The sequence below is a fragment of the Pinus tabuliformis genome, chromosome 3_1, assembly GCF_031772625.1.
Source record: "Pinus tabuliformis cultivar Carrire ecotype Pingquan chromosome 3_1, CPIR1, whole genome shotgun sequence".
In the NCBI taxonomy this organism is placed as follows: Eukaryota; Viridiplantae; Streptophyta; class Pinopsida; order Pinales; family Pinaceae; genus Pinus; species Pinus tabuliformis.
Window position 1 is genome coordinate 809572038 of NC_142301.1, and position 13502 is coordinate 809585539.

The window sequence follows — 13502 nt, forward strand, 5'->3', positions numbered from 1 at the left end:
TAGTCCATCACTGTCTTCATGAGTGTAATAGATTTTCTTATTTGCATTATGTTTCTTGTTCCATCTAACAGGTTCCTTTCCCTTGTCAATCTTATCCTTATGAGGAAATTTGGCAGCATAGTGACCTACTCTTCCACAAGCAAAGCATTTGAAAGGTAACTTACCTCTGAATCTTCCAGTACCCCGTTGAAGATTTCTGACAAAATTTGATTCTTCTTCTTCTTCTGACACGTGCCCTGACTCATAGTACTCTCCTTTGCCTGAAGCCTTGAAGGTAGCTTCTCTCCTATCTGATGGACCTCCTTTCCTCATTTCATAAGCAGTTAGAATTCCGTGCAGCTGTGACATTTTAAGGTTTTGTAGATTCTCCTTTTCCTCTATTGCAGAAACTTTAGATTCAAACCTAGGGGATAAAGATCTTAGAACTTTTTCAGCCACAACAGCCTCTTTTATTTCTTCACCCAAATTTTTCATATAATTAACAATCTCATCTACATGAAGAAAATAGTTAGCCACATTTTCATCGTTATACATCCTGATATTTTCATACTGAATCCTGAGGGTTTGAAGTTTTGCTCGTTTTACCTAATCATCTCCTTCATAGCTCAGAACAATCTTGTCCCATATCTCTTTTGCGGATTTAAACTGCATTACCTTGACAAATTCTGATTGAGATAGGCATCCTAATAGAGTATTGACCGCCTTTGCATTTGTTTCATATTTCTTCTTCTCAGCCGGATCTGTAGGAGTTGCTGATGGAAAAGTATACCCTGTTTCTATGATATCCCAGACTTCTGTACCAAGAGATTGAAGATAGGCAGTAACTCTTACCTTCCAATATACGAAGTTTGTCCCATCAAAAATCGGTGGCCTGATTGATGCTTCCCTCTCGTAGTTGCTCAAGCGATCAAGCTTCTTCTGAAGGACCTGCTCCGATACCAATTGTTGGAAAAAATACTGATAGGGGGGGTGAATCAGTATTATCAAGTCAAATATTCCTTTTTTCAAAAGCAAATGATATACGCTACTTTAGTTAATTAAACCCGCATATATACGCAACTATGCAGAAGGAAACCCGCGTATACAATGCAAACTTTTAAATGACTTTATCTTTCTAATGATTATTAATCTGTGTTTGAGAATCAAATAACCAGTAACCAGAAATAGTAAAACAGAGCATAAAGACAATCACACACAAGAACACAAGATATAAGGTGGAAACCCAATGTGGGTGAAAACCACCTGCTGCAATTCGTCTCTATCTTCTCTTTAATTAGAAACTTCTTTTTACAATTGTACTGGTGCAGTACTTTACCAGTACGCAGGCTGCAACCTGCAGAGAGCTACAACCCTCTCTCGTTTTCCAGCTTTTCCTGGAAGGGAGCTACAACCCCCTTAGCTCTTGTACTAGCCAAGATACTAGTACGTAGGTGCTGGCCTACAAAAGGCTACAACCTTCTCTTTCTTTCAGGGACCACGTTTCATGAATTTTCAGACTGGATCCACAATTAGCATCAATCAAACATCAAGAGTTTCTGCATCAACCAATCACCTTTTCACCAATCAAAACTGAATCAAAATAAACACTTATCTGACGACTATACCCAGATCACAGTAACCACACACCAAAACTGAACCCAAAACACTGCAGCAATAAACAGAAGCAGCAAGATCACAACTCAAAATATATACGCTATTTTAATAGCCTGAAACCTGCGTGCATACGCTTCTGCATATGGAACAACCTGCGTATACGTTGTTTTCCTTCACTGAACCGGCGTATGTACGCGCCTTCGCTTCACTGAACCTGCGTACAGATCTATAAAGGATAATTCGCTCTTTCAGATATTCTAATTAACCCAGATTATCAGTTTTATAGATCAAGCAAGCGCCACATATAACATATCAAAATCATACAAAGATACTATCATTCAAGCTTAAAGATTATGATCCATCAATAGAACTTATCCTTCTCTTTGCGCTAAGGTTCCTCCTTCATTCAGATCCAGATCTGCACCATAACCCAATTACCAGTATTCCAAATCTAGCACTTTATCAGATATTCAACAATAATTTTGATGATCCTTTGCCAAATGATCTCCTTCCTCTTTTATAGTCTTAGGCCTTCCACAATACCACGGTCCAAAACCATAATAAACCAATACCACAGACCCAATACTTGGGATCAACACGTCTGATGAGGTACCATGGTCCAAAACCATAGGTTCAAATACCAAGGACTAACTACCACAGACCAAAGGTAAGTTCTCCAACATATACACGCTTTTCCTTGCATGAAAGTGCGTGTATACGCACACGCACCTTTGAAACGTCTAACCCACGTGTATACGCGTCTTCGCCTAGATGAACTTGCGTATGTGTCTTTTCCTTCATTCTGAAAGCCTGAACTGAAAGCCTGAACTGAGATCTGTTACCAAAGAGAGTTGCCATCAAGGACAACACCTATGCCATAGCTCCAAACCTGTGCCATAATGCCAACAGGAAAACATGAGAAATTTGATTTCCTATGGAAAGGCCCCTATGTCATTTATGCTTACAGAGGAATAATGCTTTCTTCTTGAGAGAAATTAATGGTACAAATGTAGAGGGTGGGCCAGTGAATGGTCGAATGCTAAAACATTACTTTGAACCAAGTTACTAATTTTCATTTCTCATTTGTACATATTTTATTTCCAAAAAGTCTAGTTTGGATTGGATGGTGATCTTTGAAGTTGAAGCCCAAAGAGAAGGCCCTAAGCTTTAAAAAGATTCACTATCATAAGTATCAATAATGCAGATTCACAGAAGGACACTTTTCAAGGTAACATCAGCAACAATTCAAAGGCTATTAATCTTTAGAGTTCTTGACATTTCACTAGGAAATGCCATCCCCAAGTGGAGCCACTGTTAGGTTCCTATACCAATAAGAGTCATAATTTTGAATGACTAAGGTTAAGCCTTGTAATATTGTACATACCTTTGCTTTCTACAAATGTTTTCCATATTAAAAGAATTAAAAAATGTAAAGAGGGTATGTCCTAAAAAAAATTAAAGGACAAAAAGAATAAGAGAAGGTTAAAAAATGAAAATATATGAACCCCAAAAAACAAAAATAGACCATGAAAGTGTGCAAGTCTAAATGCCACTACTATTTACTTTTATGCATAAAAATGATTATGTGCGGCTTGTTATTCATGCCACAATCCATGGTAATCAAACTTTTTAATCTTGATTATTTCATGCTTTGAATTTTATGTTTATAGTTAGAGAATAAAATCTGACCAAACAGTTTAATCTTGGCAAATCAATAGATAGGTAGAGAAATAAAAGGAGCTCATAAGCTTAATCTGAGCCCTTGGATGATATAAGGTTAGAAATAGATAGTTTTTTTAATAAAAGAAAAGATATGATAAGGGTTTTCTAGCCTAAATGCACCCAAATAAATGAAGAAAAAATGGTAGGGTAAGTAATGGGTAAGTAGAATAAAGGTTGTTGAACTACAAAGTTGATTGGATCAAAACACATGCATCATGCTTAGACACATATTTCAATATGTATGATCAACTATGGAAGAAAAAACAGAGGTTTACAAGTTGATTTAATTGACTTCCCCTCATTCATTTCATCCCTATACTTACTAATTTCCCCATCCACAAGCATGTTCTACTACTTTTAATCCTTCAAGTCAAAGAGGCTCAGAGCATTTCTCTGACTTTTGGTGGGACCGGACCCTCGGCTTAATGACTTATGGACATTAAGTGTTAGAATCCCCTTCATTTACCTAATAAAACTCTTTTTCCTAAGGTTAAACTCCATTAGCCTATGAAAAGTGAGAAATACCATGTTAAATCCCATTTCATTCAAAAACCCACAAAATATTTTATCCTAAGTTAGGTGTATGTAAAGGAAATGTACAAATATTACATTGCATTTAATACTATTTTCATCTCTGTTCATTTCATTTCATATTAATTTCTAATTTAATTATATAGCTCCCATAATCCCCTGTTTCTCCTATATAAATAAATCCCTATGTATTATCCCCACCCATAGTTTAACTATAAACTATAGTTTTATTCTATTCTCCCTAATGAAACCCACTTAACCCACCAATTCTTCGTGAAGTTAAGTTAAACCTTCATTAAAACCTGTCTGATCCCTAAACCCCATGATTAACCCTGCAATAATCACAATCCGCCATAATTAAAGCCCCTGGCCCCCCCCTAAACCTCCGTCCATTTCCTCCATTGTAGTTTGCCACCCGACTATCATCCGATCATCTACGCCTGTTAGTTCTAGTCTTCGCAGCCTGTCACCAGGGATCAAAATGGGCTCTTACTATGTTTGGTTTTCATAGATGTTTTGCACATGATCTTCAGTGCAAATCATATCCTAAGCATTTCCATCAGAAGAAGCTCAGAAAAATATTTACAACGGTATATCACACTCCCGTAACCGATTTCTGGATCAGAAGATATGATTGAAATGAATGAGTGATTCTTGGTTATGCATGTTTTGAGGTCAGTTTCTGCAAACAATGACAAGTTTAATATAAGATCATTTTATGAAATACTGGTAAGGAATTTTTCAAAAGTGAAATAGGTTTTTGTCCGTCACATACAAATAACAAAAACCTCCTTCAATTTATGTACAAGTGCTACTATGTGGGAGATATGCAGTGATATTTGGAGCCTACATTAAAACAAAGAAAATTTTTCATATTTTTTACTGTTTTAGTCATTTTAGTGTAGTGCCATTTTACAACAGATGGAAAGTAATTTTGAAAACCCTAAGGAGGTTTTTGTTAAACACAATCCATATAACAAAAACCTCTTTCATTTTATTCACAAGTGTCGTGAATTTGAATATGTGACTAGATCTTTACAGCTCATTTTGACAGATTTAAGTTTTTAATGATTTTCTATTTTAGAGATGATTTTCTGGCACAGATTACGCGCAACTGGAAATGAATTTCCAAAATTTGAGAGAGGTGTTTCTCCATAATGACCTTATCTACAAAACCCTCTTTCATTTTTGTAACAGGTGCTATGGTTTAGGAGATACGAGTTCATCAACACCTATTTTCAGAAATTCGGTCCAAGTTTAATGTAACTGATTCTATTTGGAAGAAAAAGGTGGAGCTCAATTCCCTTAGTAAAAGGATGAGAAAATGTATATATTTTATGAATTTCATAGTTTAGGGGTTGGAATTTGCCAGAAGGTTGGGCTCTTGTGGATGCATTGAGCTCTATTGTACATCACTTCTCCAGTTTGACAAGGAAATAAACCAGGGTTTTGCAACATTTTGTGGGATTCTTGTGGTAATGTGATTTAGAATTGTGTTCTTCTTTGTAATTTCAGTTGACCTTATGTTTATGTGTGCCATCATCTCTCTCTTTCTGCATAACTAAATGAATCAAGTTTAAAGGTGGAATTCATTGGTATTTCAGTGCTCTACCTTGGGGTTTATTTAGTTCTATATATTTTCTACTGTTTGAAGAGGACTCATGACACTTGCATGCCCTCTCCAGTTCCTCACCAGTCTTTAGACTCACCATTACAGTCATCTCAAAGTGCTAAGACACTTGCCTACCTCGCCCCAAATAAACCTCTGCAAATCTGTGTTCATTTCACGAACCCAAATCTGCCTTCCTCATCTGATCCAGCAACCCAACCATTAAAATCAATCAAAATCCTCTGAGCATATACCTAGCCTAAAATTAGTATTCATATCAATCATCTCAAGCCTTCCTTGATAAACTTTCATTGAGATTGACAAGGAGAGAGCCCTCTCCTGACCTGGTAGGGCTAGCTACCAGGTTAAGCGTGGTTTGATGTTACCCTAGATGTTCCTTTATCAACCTGAGGTAGATTTAGGCACTAACACGCCAAAATCAAATGGCGCACAACCATATCAGGCTCACCCGACGCCTGACCTTTGCCCTTCCGATCAATTAAACCCATGCTTAAATCTTAATTACTCACAAACCGTTGAAGATTAAAGTCCTGGGCCCCCACGAAGACCAATCTCTTATCATTCCCACACCTCCCTCGCTCGACTGCCATCCGATCACCATCCCCCTCATCCAACAGTACACAGCCATATCGGCCACGCCCGATGTCCGATCGTTACCCGCCCAATAAAGTGGTTTTCCCCCGAACCCCAAATGCTACGTGTCAGGCGTGGAGGTAGATTGGGTGACCCCTCCCAAATACTACCCAACCCTCATAGGCGGTGCGACAGCTTGGGAAACTGCCTCACCGCTCAACCGAGAAACCACTCACTGTTCATAATATAAAAACTCCGCACCAATTTACCCATTACCCGTTAAAACCCAAAAAACCCTCATTTTCATGCCTTTTACTTAGTTACACAGCGAAAGCTATCAAACCCTTCTAGTGCCACCCTGAGCCTCTGAGACATGATTTCACCATGGATTTCCTCCCGAGCACCTTCCTGACTCTGTCCACAGTTCTTCCCACTTTCAGTACGGCCTCTAGTCACCTCCTCGCAGACCTGTGTTTTATTAACAAATTGTTGTATTTTGCAGGTAATTAGCAGAAGACCAGAGCTTGGATAAAAAATTCTGATACTAGTCACAAACTTTTTACTCCAAGACTCAAAAGGAGAACTGTTTAAAAACCTTCATTCAGAAGAAGAAAATAGTTATACACAGAACAAAGAAAGAAATCATTCATACAGTGACATTGACTGTTAAAACAAATGAACCAGACAGAGCATACAGTCAAAAGACAAACAAATCAAACATACAGAAAGTTGATCAATATCCATTACCATATGTTGATACATGTAAAACACTAAATAATTTACTGTTGAAATTCATAGTAAAAAGTTAAAATGTACAGTAAAAGTAAAAACACAGTAAAGGATATTGACAGGTCATCAAAATCAAAGAGTATCAGTGTCAAAGTGTATCAGATGAAATTTAAAAGTGAATGAAGCTTCCAGCGTGAAATTTCAAACAGCAAAGAGCATAAAGGGCTAAAACCAAACCGTAAAGGCTAGCAGTATCATAATAAATGGTACAACATGAAAGCAGTTAAATAGTTGTCTCTATCTTCTTGCAAGAAGATATTTTTATTTCCTAGATTAAATCTCAAGTTAGTTTGAGATATTGTGTAATAATTTTTGTATAAATACTTCACAATTTGAAGTACGTAGTGTGGATTCTTAGACATTTTTATAGAATTTTGATCAAGAGACTGTAAAGCTATTATATCATTGACTGAGCTAGCAAGCTGGATTGATGAATAAAGCCAAGATATTTCACAAGATTCATGTGTTGAGCTAAGTGAAAACAAGTATTTTCTCATGTTGTTGTTATCTTTCTTAAAGTTTTTCCACAATATTTAATGTATTTCTGGATCTGAATGCTATAACAGGAACAATATCTCAGAATTTGTTTAATTACACTCTGTTTTAATAGTTATGCTTATAAATTTTTTCAACTAATATCTAATTTAAAGAATTCTTAATTGCTCCTTAGTTTAGGTTGTTTCTTACATATCCAGGTTAAAGGATTCTTAATTTCCCTTTGATTTTTATTACCCCTCTATTCCTCGTTCATATCCCATTTTGAGAACCCTTAATTGCTCTCTCACCCTAAATTAAACCATTTCACCCCCCTGTCCTAAAGACCTGCACTTTACTCTGCTGGTTTTCCCTTTGAAAAATCCCTTTAGGGAGTTGATCCTGTTGTGTTTCCCTTCTATTGACTCCACAACCCAATGGTCTGAAGACATCATTCTATCCATCTATTTTAAGGATCCCACCACCCAATCTTGAATACAAATCAGAAACCCCCTGAACATTCATAACTAGCCTTAAATCCCAGCAAACAAAGCTAAATCACATAGAGAGAGCCCTCTTTGAGCCTAGGTTGGCTAGAGCCTATGCCCAAAAGTTGGTTTGTGGTTACCTCGGTCATTTTCTTTCTTCTAATAAATTCCAGGAAAAAAATTGAGTGATAACAGAGGGAATCATGACAATCCATCACCCTCACCTCCATCCTTATCCTCATCTTCATCCTCGTCTTCAACTTCCTCTACCCTTTCACAAACAACTCCAAATTCCCCAAGGGGTCATGGTAAAAATCCTTTTCTTAAGCTTGATATTAAGTTTTAATTGCCTATGTACCATGGAGAGGTAAATTCAAAGAGATTGGATAATTGGGTTCATCAGATTAAGGTGTATTGCAGGATACAAAGAATCAAAGATGATGAAACCAAGATTTAGCTTGCTTCTCTTAGATTGGAAGGTGCAACACTAATTTGGTGGGAAGCCAAAACTCAAGAGGACATGGAGAAACATGGTAAGGTTTTATCCTCTTGGAATGATTTTGTTGTTGCAATAAGAAGGCAATTTTGTCCATTAGCATACATGAAAAAATTTGTTATGGATTGGCAAAACTTTAGGCAAGCTAAAGGGAAAAATGTGTTATCTTATACTCAAGAATTTAGAAAAAGAGCTTTGATTTTGGGCATAGATTTTTCTTCTCAACATACTTTGCTCAAATACATTGCAGGATTGCATACTTATTTGAGACATACATTTCTCATGTTTAACCCTACAAAACTAGATGAACTTTGTGTACATGAAACTCATTTAGAGGCAAGAGGGAAAAATGTTTCTGAAGAAACTAGTGAGAGTTACTTTGAGTCTAAAGAAAAAGGAAAGGGTAAGTTCAAAGGAAAAGGGAAGAAGAATGTTACCATCAAGATGGAGAAATAAAAACATACATGTAAACATTGTTCCAAAGAGGGCCATGATGAAGATCATTGATCGAAAATTCATCCAAAGATGAGACCCAAAAAGTTTAAAAACAAGGAGAAATAGAAGATAGTTGCAACTACACAACAAGATTTAGGTTCTAATTCCGGATAGGAAACGAATATCACAACCATGGGTTTGAAAGGTAAGGCCGTTGAAAGTACTTGTTCTTCAAATTGTCTCAATGAAACTCAAGATGAAAAAACAAGAATAAATCTTTTCGACATTAGAATCATTTCAAAACATACCAAGATAGATACACTATTTGATAGTGGTTCACAAGCAAATCTTATCTCAGAAGACATTGCCAAGAAGTTGAATTTAGAAACCATTTCTCATCCTAAACCTTATCCTTTATGTTGGATATGTGAAAATGCAAAATTTCATGTGACAAAATGATGTAAACTGAAATTTTCAATCACTGCAAACTTTTTAGATGAGGTAGAGTATGATGTAATTCCAATTGATATATGTGGTACAACTTTGGGAATGCCATATCTATATGATAGGAGAGATATTTTTCATCACCATAAGAACAAATATCATTTGTTTAAGAATGAGATTAATTACATTGTTAGAGCATATAGCAGGAAGTTGAATACATCTCTTGTAAATGCGAGACAAATGAAGAGGATTGTTAATGCTAGAAAGAACTTTGCATTGTTAATGATCAAACATGAAGATGTTGAGGAATTTAAAGCCTTTCAAGGATATGAATCAAGTTTGAAATCTGATTTCATTAAGGTTTCTAATTCATGTTATAATATGTTTCAGGAGTCTAACATGTTGCCTCCAAAAATAGGTAAACAAAATGAAGTGAATTTGCAGCAGGATGCATCATTATTGAACTTTTGTGTGAAGAAGATGTCAGTGTTAAAGCATGCAGAGGTAAAATAGAAAATGAAAAAGCAATTTGAAAAAGAGGACTTTGGTCCCAAAACATCTTATTGTGGGTTTCATAATGTTTTGGATTTGAAAAAGGATGGTGCATGGTGATGGTGATCACATTTGGTAAAGAGTCAAGCCAAGTGTAGGGTTATAAATGCTAAGAATCGTCATGATGACAGTGTTCAAGGTGAAGGGAACTTCAAATTGTTTAAGTTTCCATTTATTGAAGATCGAGGAGGGAATGTACATATTCCTTCAAAGGAAGTTTTATGTTCTACTTATTTTGAAAAATTGCAGAAATATGTCATCATTGACAGAAAGTCCAGGACTCAAAAATTAGGGAAAGTTATGTACTTTCATGAAAAGCTAAAAGCGACAAATTCAAGAAAAGTTCAATGGATTGAGACTGAAAGGGTGAGGGAGTTGTACCCTCATCTATTTGTTGACTGATAAAGAGATTTTGGAGGTCCAAAAGCTTCCAATAGGGAGGAGTGATCCGATGGATCAAAATAGTGCTCAAAATTCAAAGTGTGTGACAGATCTCAAAACCCGAATGACAAGGTAGATCTCAATGATCTCAATCCAACGCAATTGTTTCACTCAAAACTGATATCGTATGGTCCTGATATCGTGTTTTGATCGAATTTCTAAACATTTAAATTTTGGCAAAAAAGACATAGACTGGACATTTTGGGCCAGTAGCAAACTGCCTCGTAGCTTCTCCTGATTGGTCCAAAAATTTGAATTTTATTGGCCAATGGGTTTTCTCCATTTGTCTCGTTGTGATTGGTTCAAATATTTTATTGTTATTCTGACTGTACAATGTTTTACCAATGAGAGAGAGCCACATGGGCCAATCAGTGGCTACCACATGACCTCCTCTTACTTGGAAAAGTTTTGGTTTGGGTCCAAACTACCTTTGTAAGGATCGAACTTGAGACCATCGTGATGGTAGTGCAATGCTCCACCACTGCACCACCTATGGTTCTTAGAAAACAATGTTCCAACATTAAATTTAAAGTTTAATACACACTCCATTGGGGGAAGGGTCAGGCTAAGTCCTAGTCCCTGGCCACCCTAGCACCACGGGACCGCAGACAGGGGGCCAAGGGGCTAGGCCTTAGCCTGGCCCATGGGCACAACCTGCGACCCATACCAAACAGACGGAACCAATGCAGAAGACCAAAGGCTAGCAAAGAGGGGCAGCCCCAGGGCACATGGTGCCATATAACCACGGGCGTGGCCGAAGGAGAGGGGCCTAGCCCTAGGTCATATGACCTTTGCATGTAACCATAGGCATAGAGAACTGGCAGGGGCCAACCCATGGTCACAGGTGACCCATAAAACTAGGAGTGCACAACCAGCTAAGTGCTAGACAACAACCCCAGAATATCGGCCCCGTATGTGGTCTTATGGTCGCCACACGACCACAAAATTCGGAACTAGGGGCTTAATGGCGGAATTAACCATCCTACAATTTCTCCTAGCGAGTGGGAATGTAAGCTAGGTTTGCATGTCGGTTCCATGTTTGGGGCGCTCAAGCCAGGTTTAGGTCGAATTGGAGGATGATTAGCTGGTTAATTTGGGAAAACTTGTAACAGTCATAACTTACTCAATTTTTGGTCAAATGTGGTGCATAAAGAACCAAAATGGGGGATTTTGACAGTGTTGGATCCATTGGAGACATCAATTCTACTATTTGAGTTTGTAAATCATGTAAAACACACTTTTGATCATTTTAATGAAAGAGGCCCTGCATTGGAAGTTGGACCAAGAGATGTAGCCCAAGAGAGGGGTCAACTCCTTTATCCTGCTTTGTGTTATGTGTTTCAAATATGATTATTTGTCTCTTTTTGGCTATAAAATTTGGTTAAAATTTACTTGTTTATGTGTTTAATAAATTGATCCTCTACCCAAGACACATATAATTTTAACTTGCAAATTGTTAAAAATCTTCAATTTTACACATACATTCATATCCCACTTTTAGAGAATCTCGTTCCACGACAGTTACAAGCACATTAAGATTAGATATCATTATATCTGGGATATGGTGTAGAGAGGAGTAGTGAGACTCCATCACATTTTGACAAATGAGCAGATGGTCAACATACTTACCAATACTTTATTGAAAGGGAAGTTCTTGGTCTCCAGAGAGCAGCTTGGACTGGTGGATGTGACCCTACGTGGAGAGGGTCACAGCTAATTAATAACATTGAGCTATTCTCTTCCCCATTGTTTGATCTCCTAGGGTGGGAATAGAGATGTAAATCTCCTGGAATTGAGGGAACTCTGGACAATAGGATAGTTTGTGATCATTACCCCTTACGGTAAGTATGTATCTCACCTACTATCACTATAGGGTGTGTTTGATCCTTGCCACTTGTGGTAAGTGTATATCTCCCCCTATTATTAACTTTGGGACTTGATAGAGTATACCTTCATATGCATCCCACCCACAAGCTTAGGCTTGTTGAGATTTCTACCCATCTGGCTAATGGGTGAGAACACGTGAGTGTGTGTGTGTGATCCTTACCATTTATGGTAAGTAGTATCTCACTCAAGTGATGGCATGTAAGTGTTCCACCAATTGATTCTTGAGGTTCAAGGTGGAAATATTAGCAAACAATAGGATAATGTGTGATCCTTACCTCTCATGGTAAGTGGTATCTCGCCTATTTTCATTGATAATAGGGTGGCAGATTTGTCTCCCCTGTGATGATTATTCTTCTTTAGATCAAGAATGTTTAGCAGATGAGCGGAGATGAGAAGAGATGAGTAAACACAAGCTGTGATATGATTTAATGATCATGATGAGGAGACATTCAAGATGAGATTTATAGTGTTGTCATAAATTCCTCCCTAGCTAAGAGGGAGTGTTGAAATTTGGTAGCTCAGCGAGAAATTCCCTCCTTTGTGAAGCCCTCCTTATCCTTTGAAGTCCCTACTATCCCTTGGAATAATTAAATTTTCACATAGGAAAATTACTATTTTAATGTTGAACCATGTCACATCGAAAACTACAAGCCAGTCTAAAGGAGGAAATTCGACCTCATCAACCACATATAAATACACTTAAGGTCACATCACTTGGAGGCATCATCACATCATTCATTCCTCTTATTTGGTTCATACAAGTCAGAAAATTATAGGGTCTAAGCTCAAACATGTGAAGAGGAGAGAGAGAATTATCTTGACTGCGCTAACCTTCTGTTTTGGCACCTTTGACCAGTGTTGAATTTGGGTTTTGGACTTGGTTTGACATGGGTTTTGACTTGGGATTTGGATTTTTTCTTAGAGGCCAAATTCAGGAGATATAGGGTTGAATTTTTCTGGGCACCTTGACCACATTTGATCGTAGACCTGAGGTAGCTCTGACCACAAGGCTGACCTTGATGTTGACTGATTTTGAGGTAGATTTTTGGGACTATTTTGACCAAGTTTGGCTGAGGGAAAGAGGTTGAATTATTTATTGCCTTGACCAAACCCTTTGGAGCACTTTGACCAGTGACTGTTGACTAGTTAGGGATGTGTTGACTACTATTGACTTTGACAAAAAATTGCAAAATTCAAATTTTAACTGATTTGACTTTCTTGGTTGGTTGATTTGGCTAGTCGAGGATTTGAACTTTGACTCATTATTGATGTACTTGGACTATGTAACTATTTGTTGAAAATTTGATGAAAATCTAATAGAAGAAGAATTTGGAAAGGGTTTTCCCCTTGTGGGGTTTTCCCCTAGTCTTTGATTAAATCACTATGTCTCTATTATTCTTGGTTGTCTTCTATTGTGCATTTGTTTTATTATTCTATATACAATTGC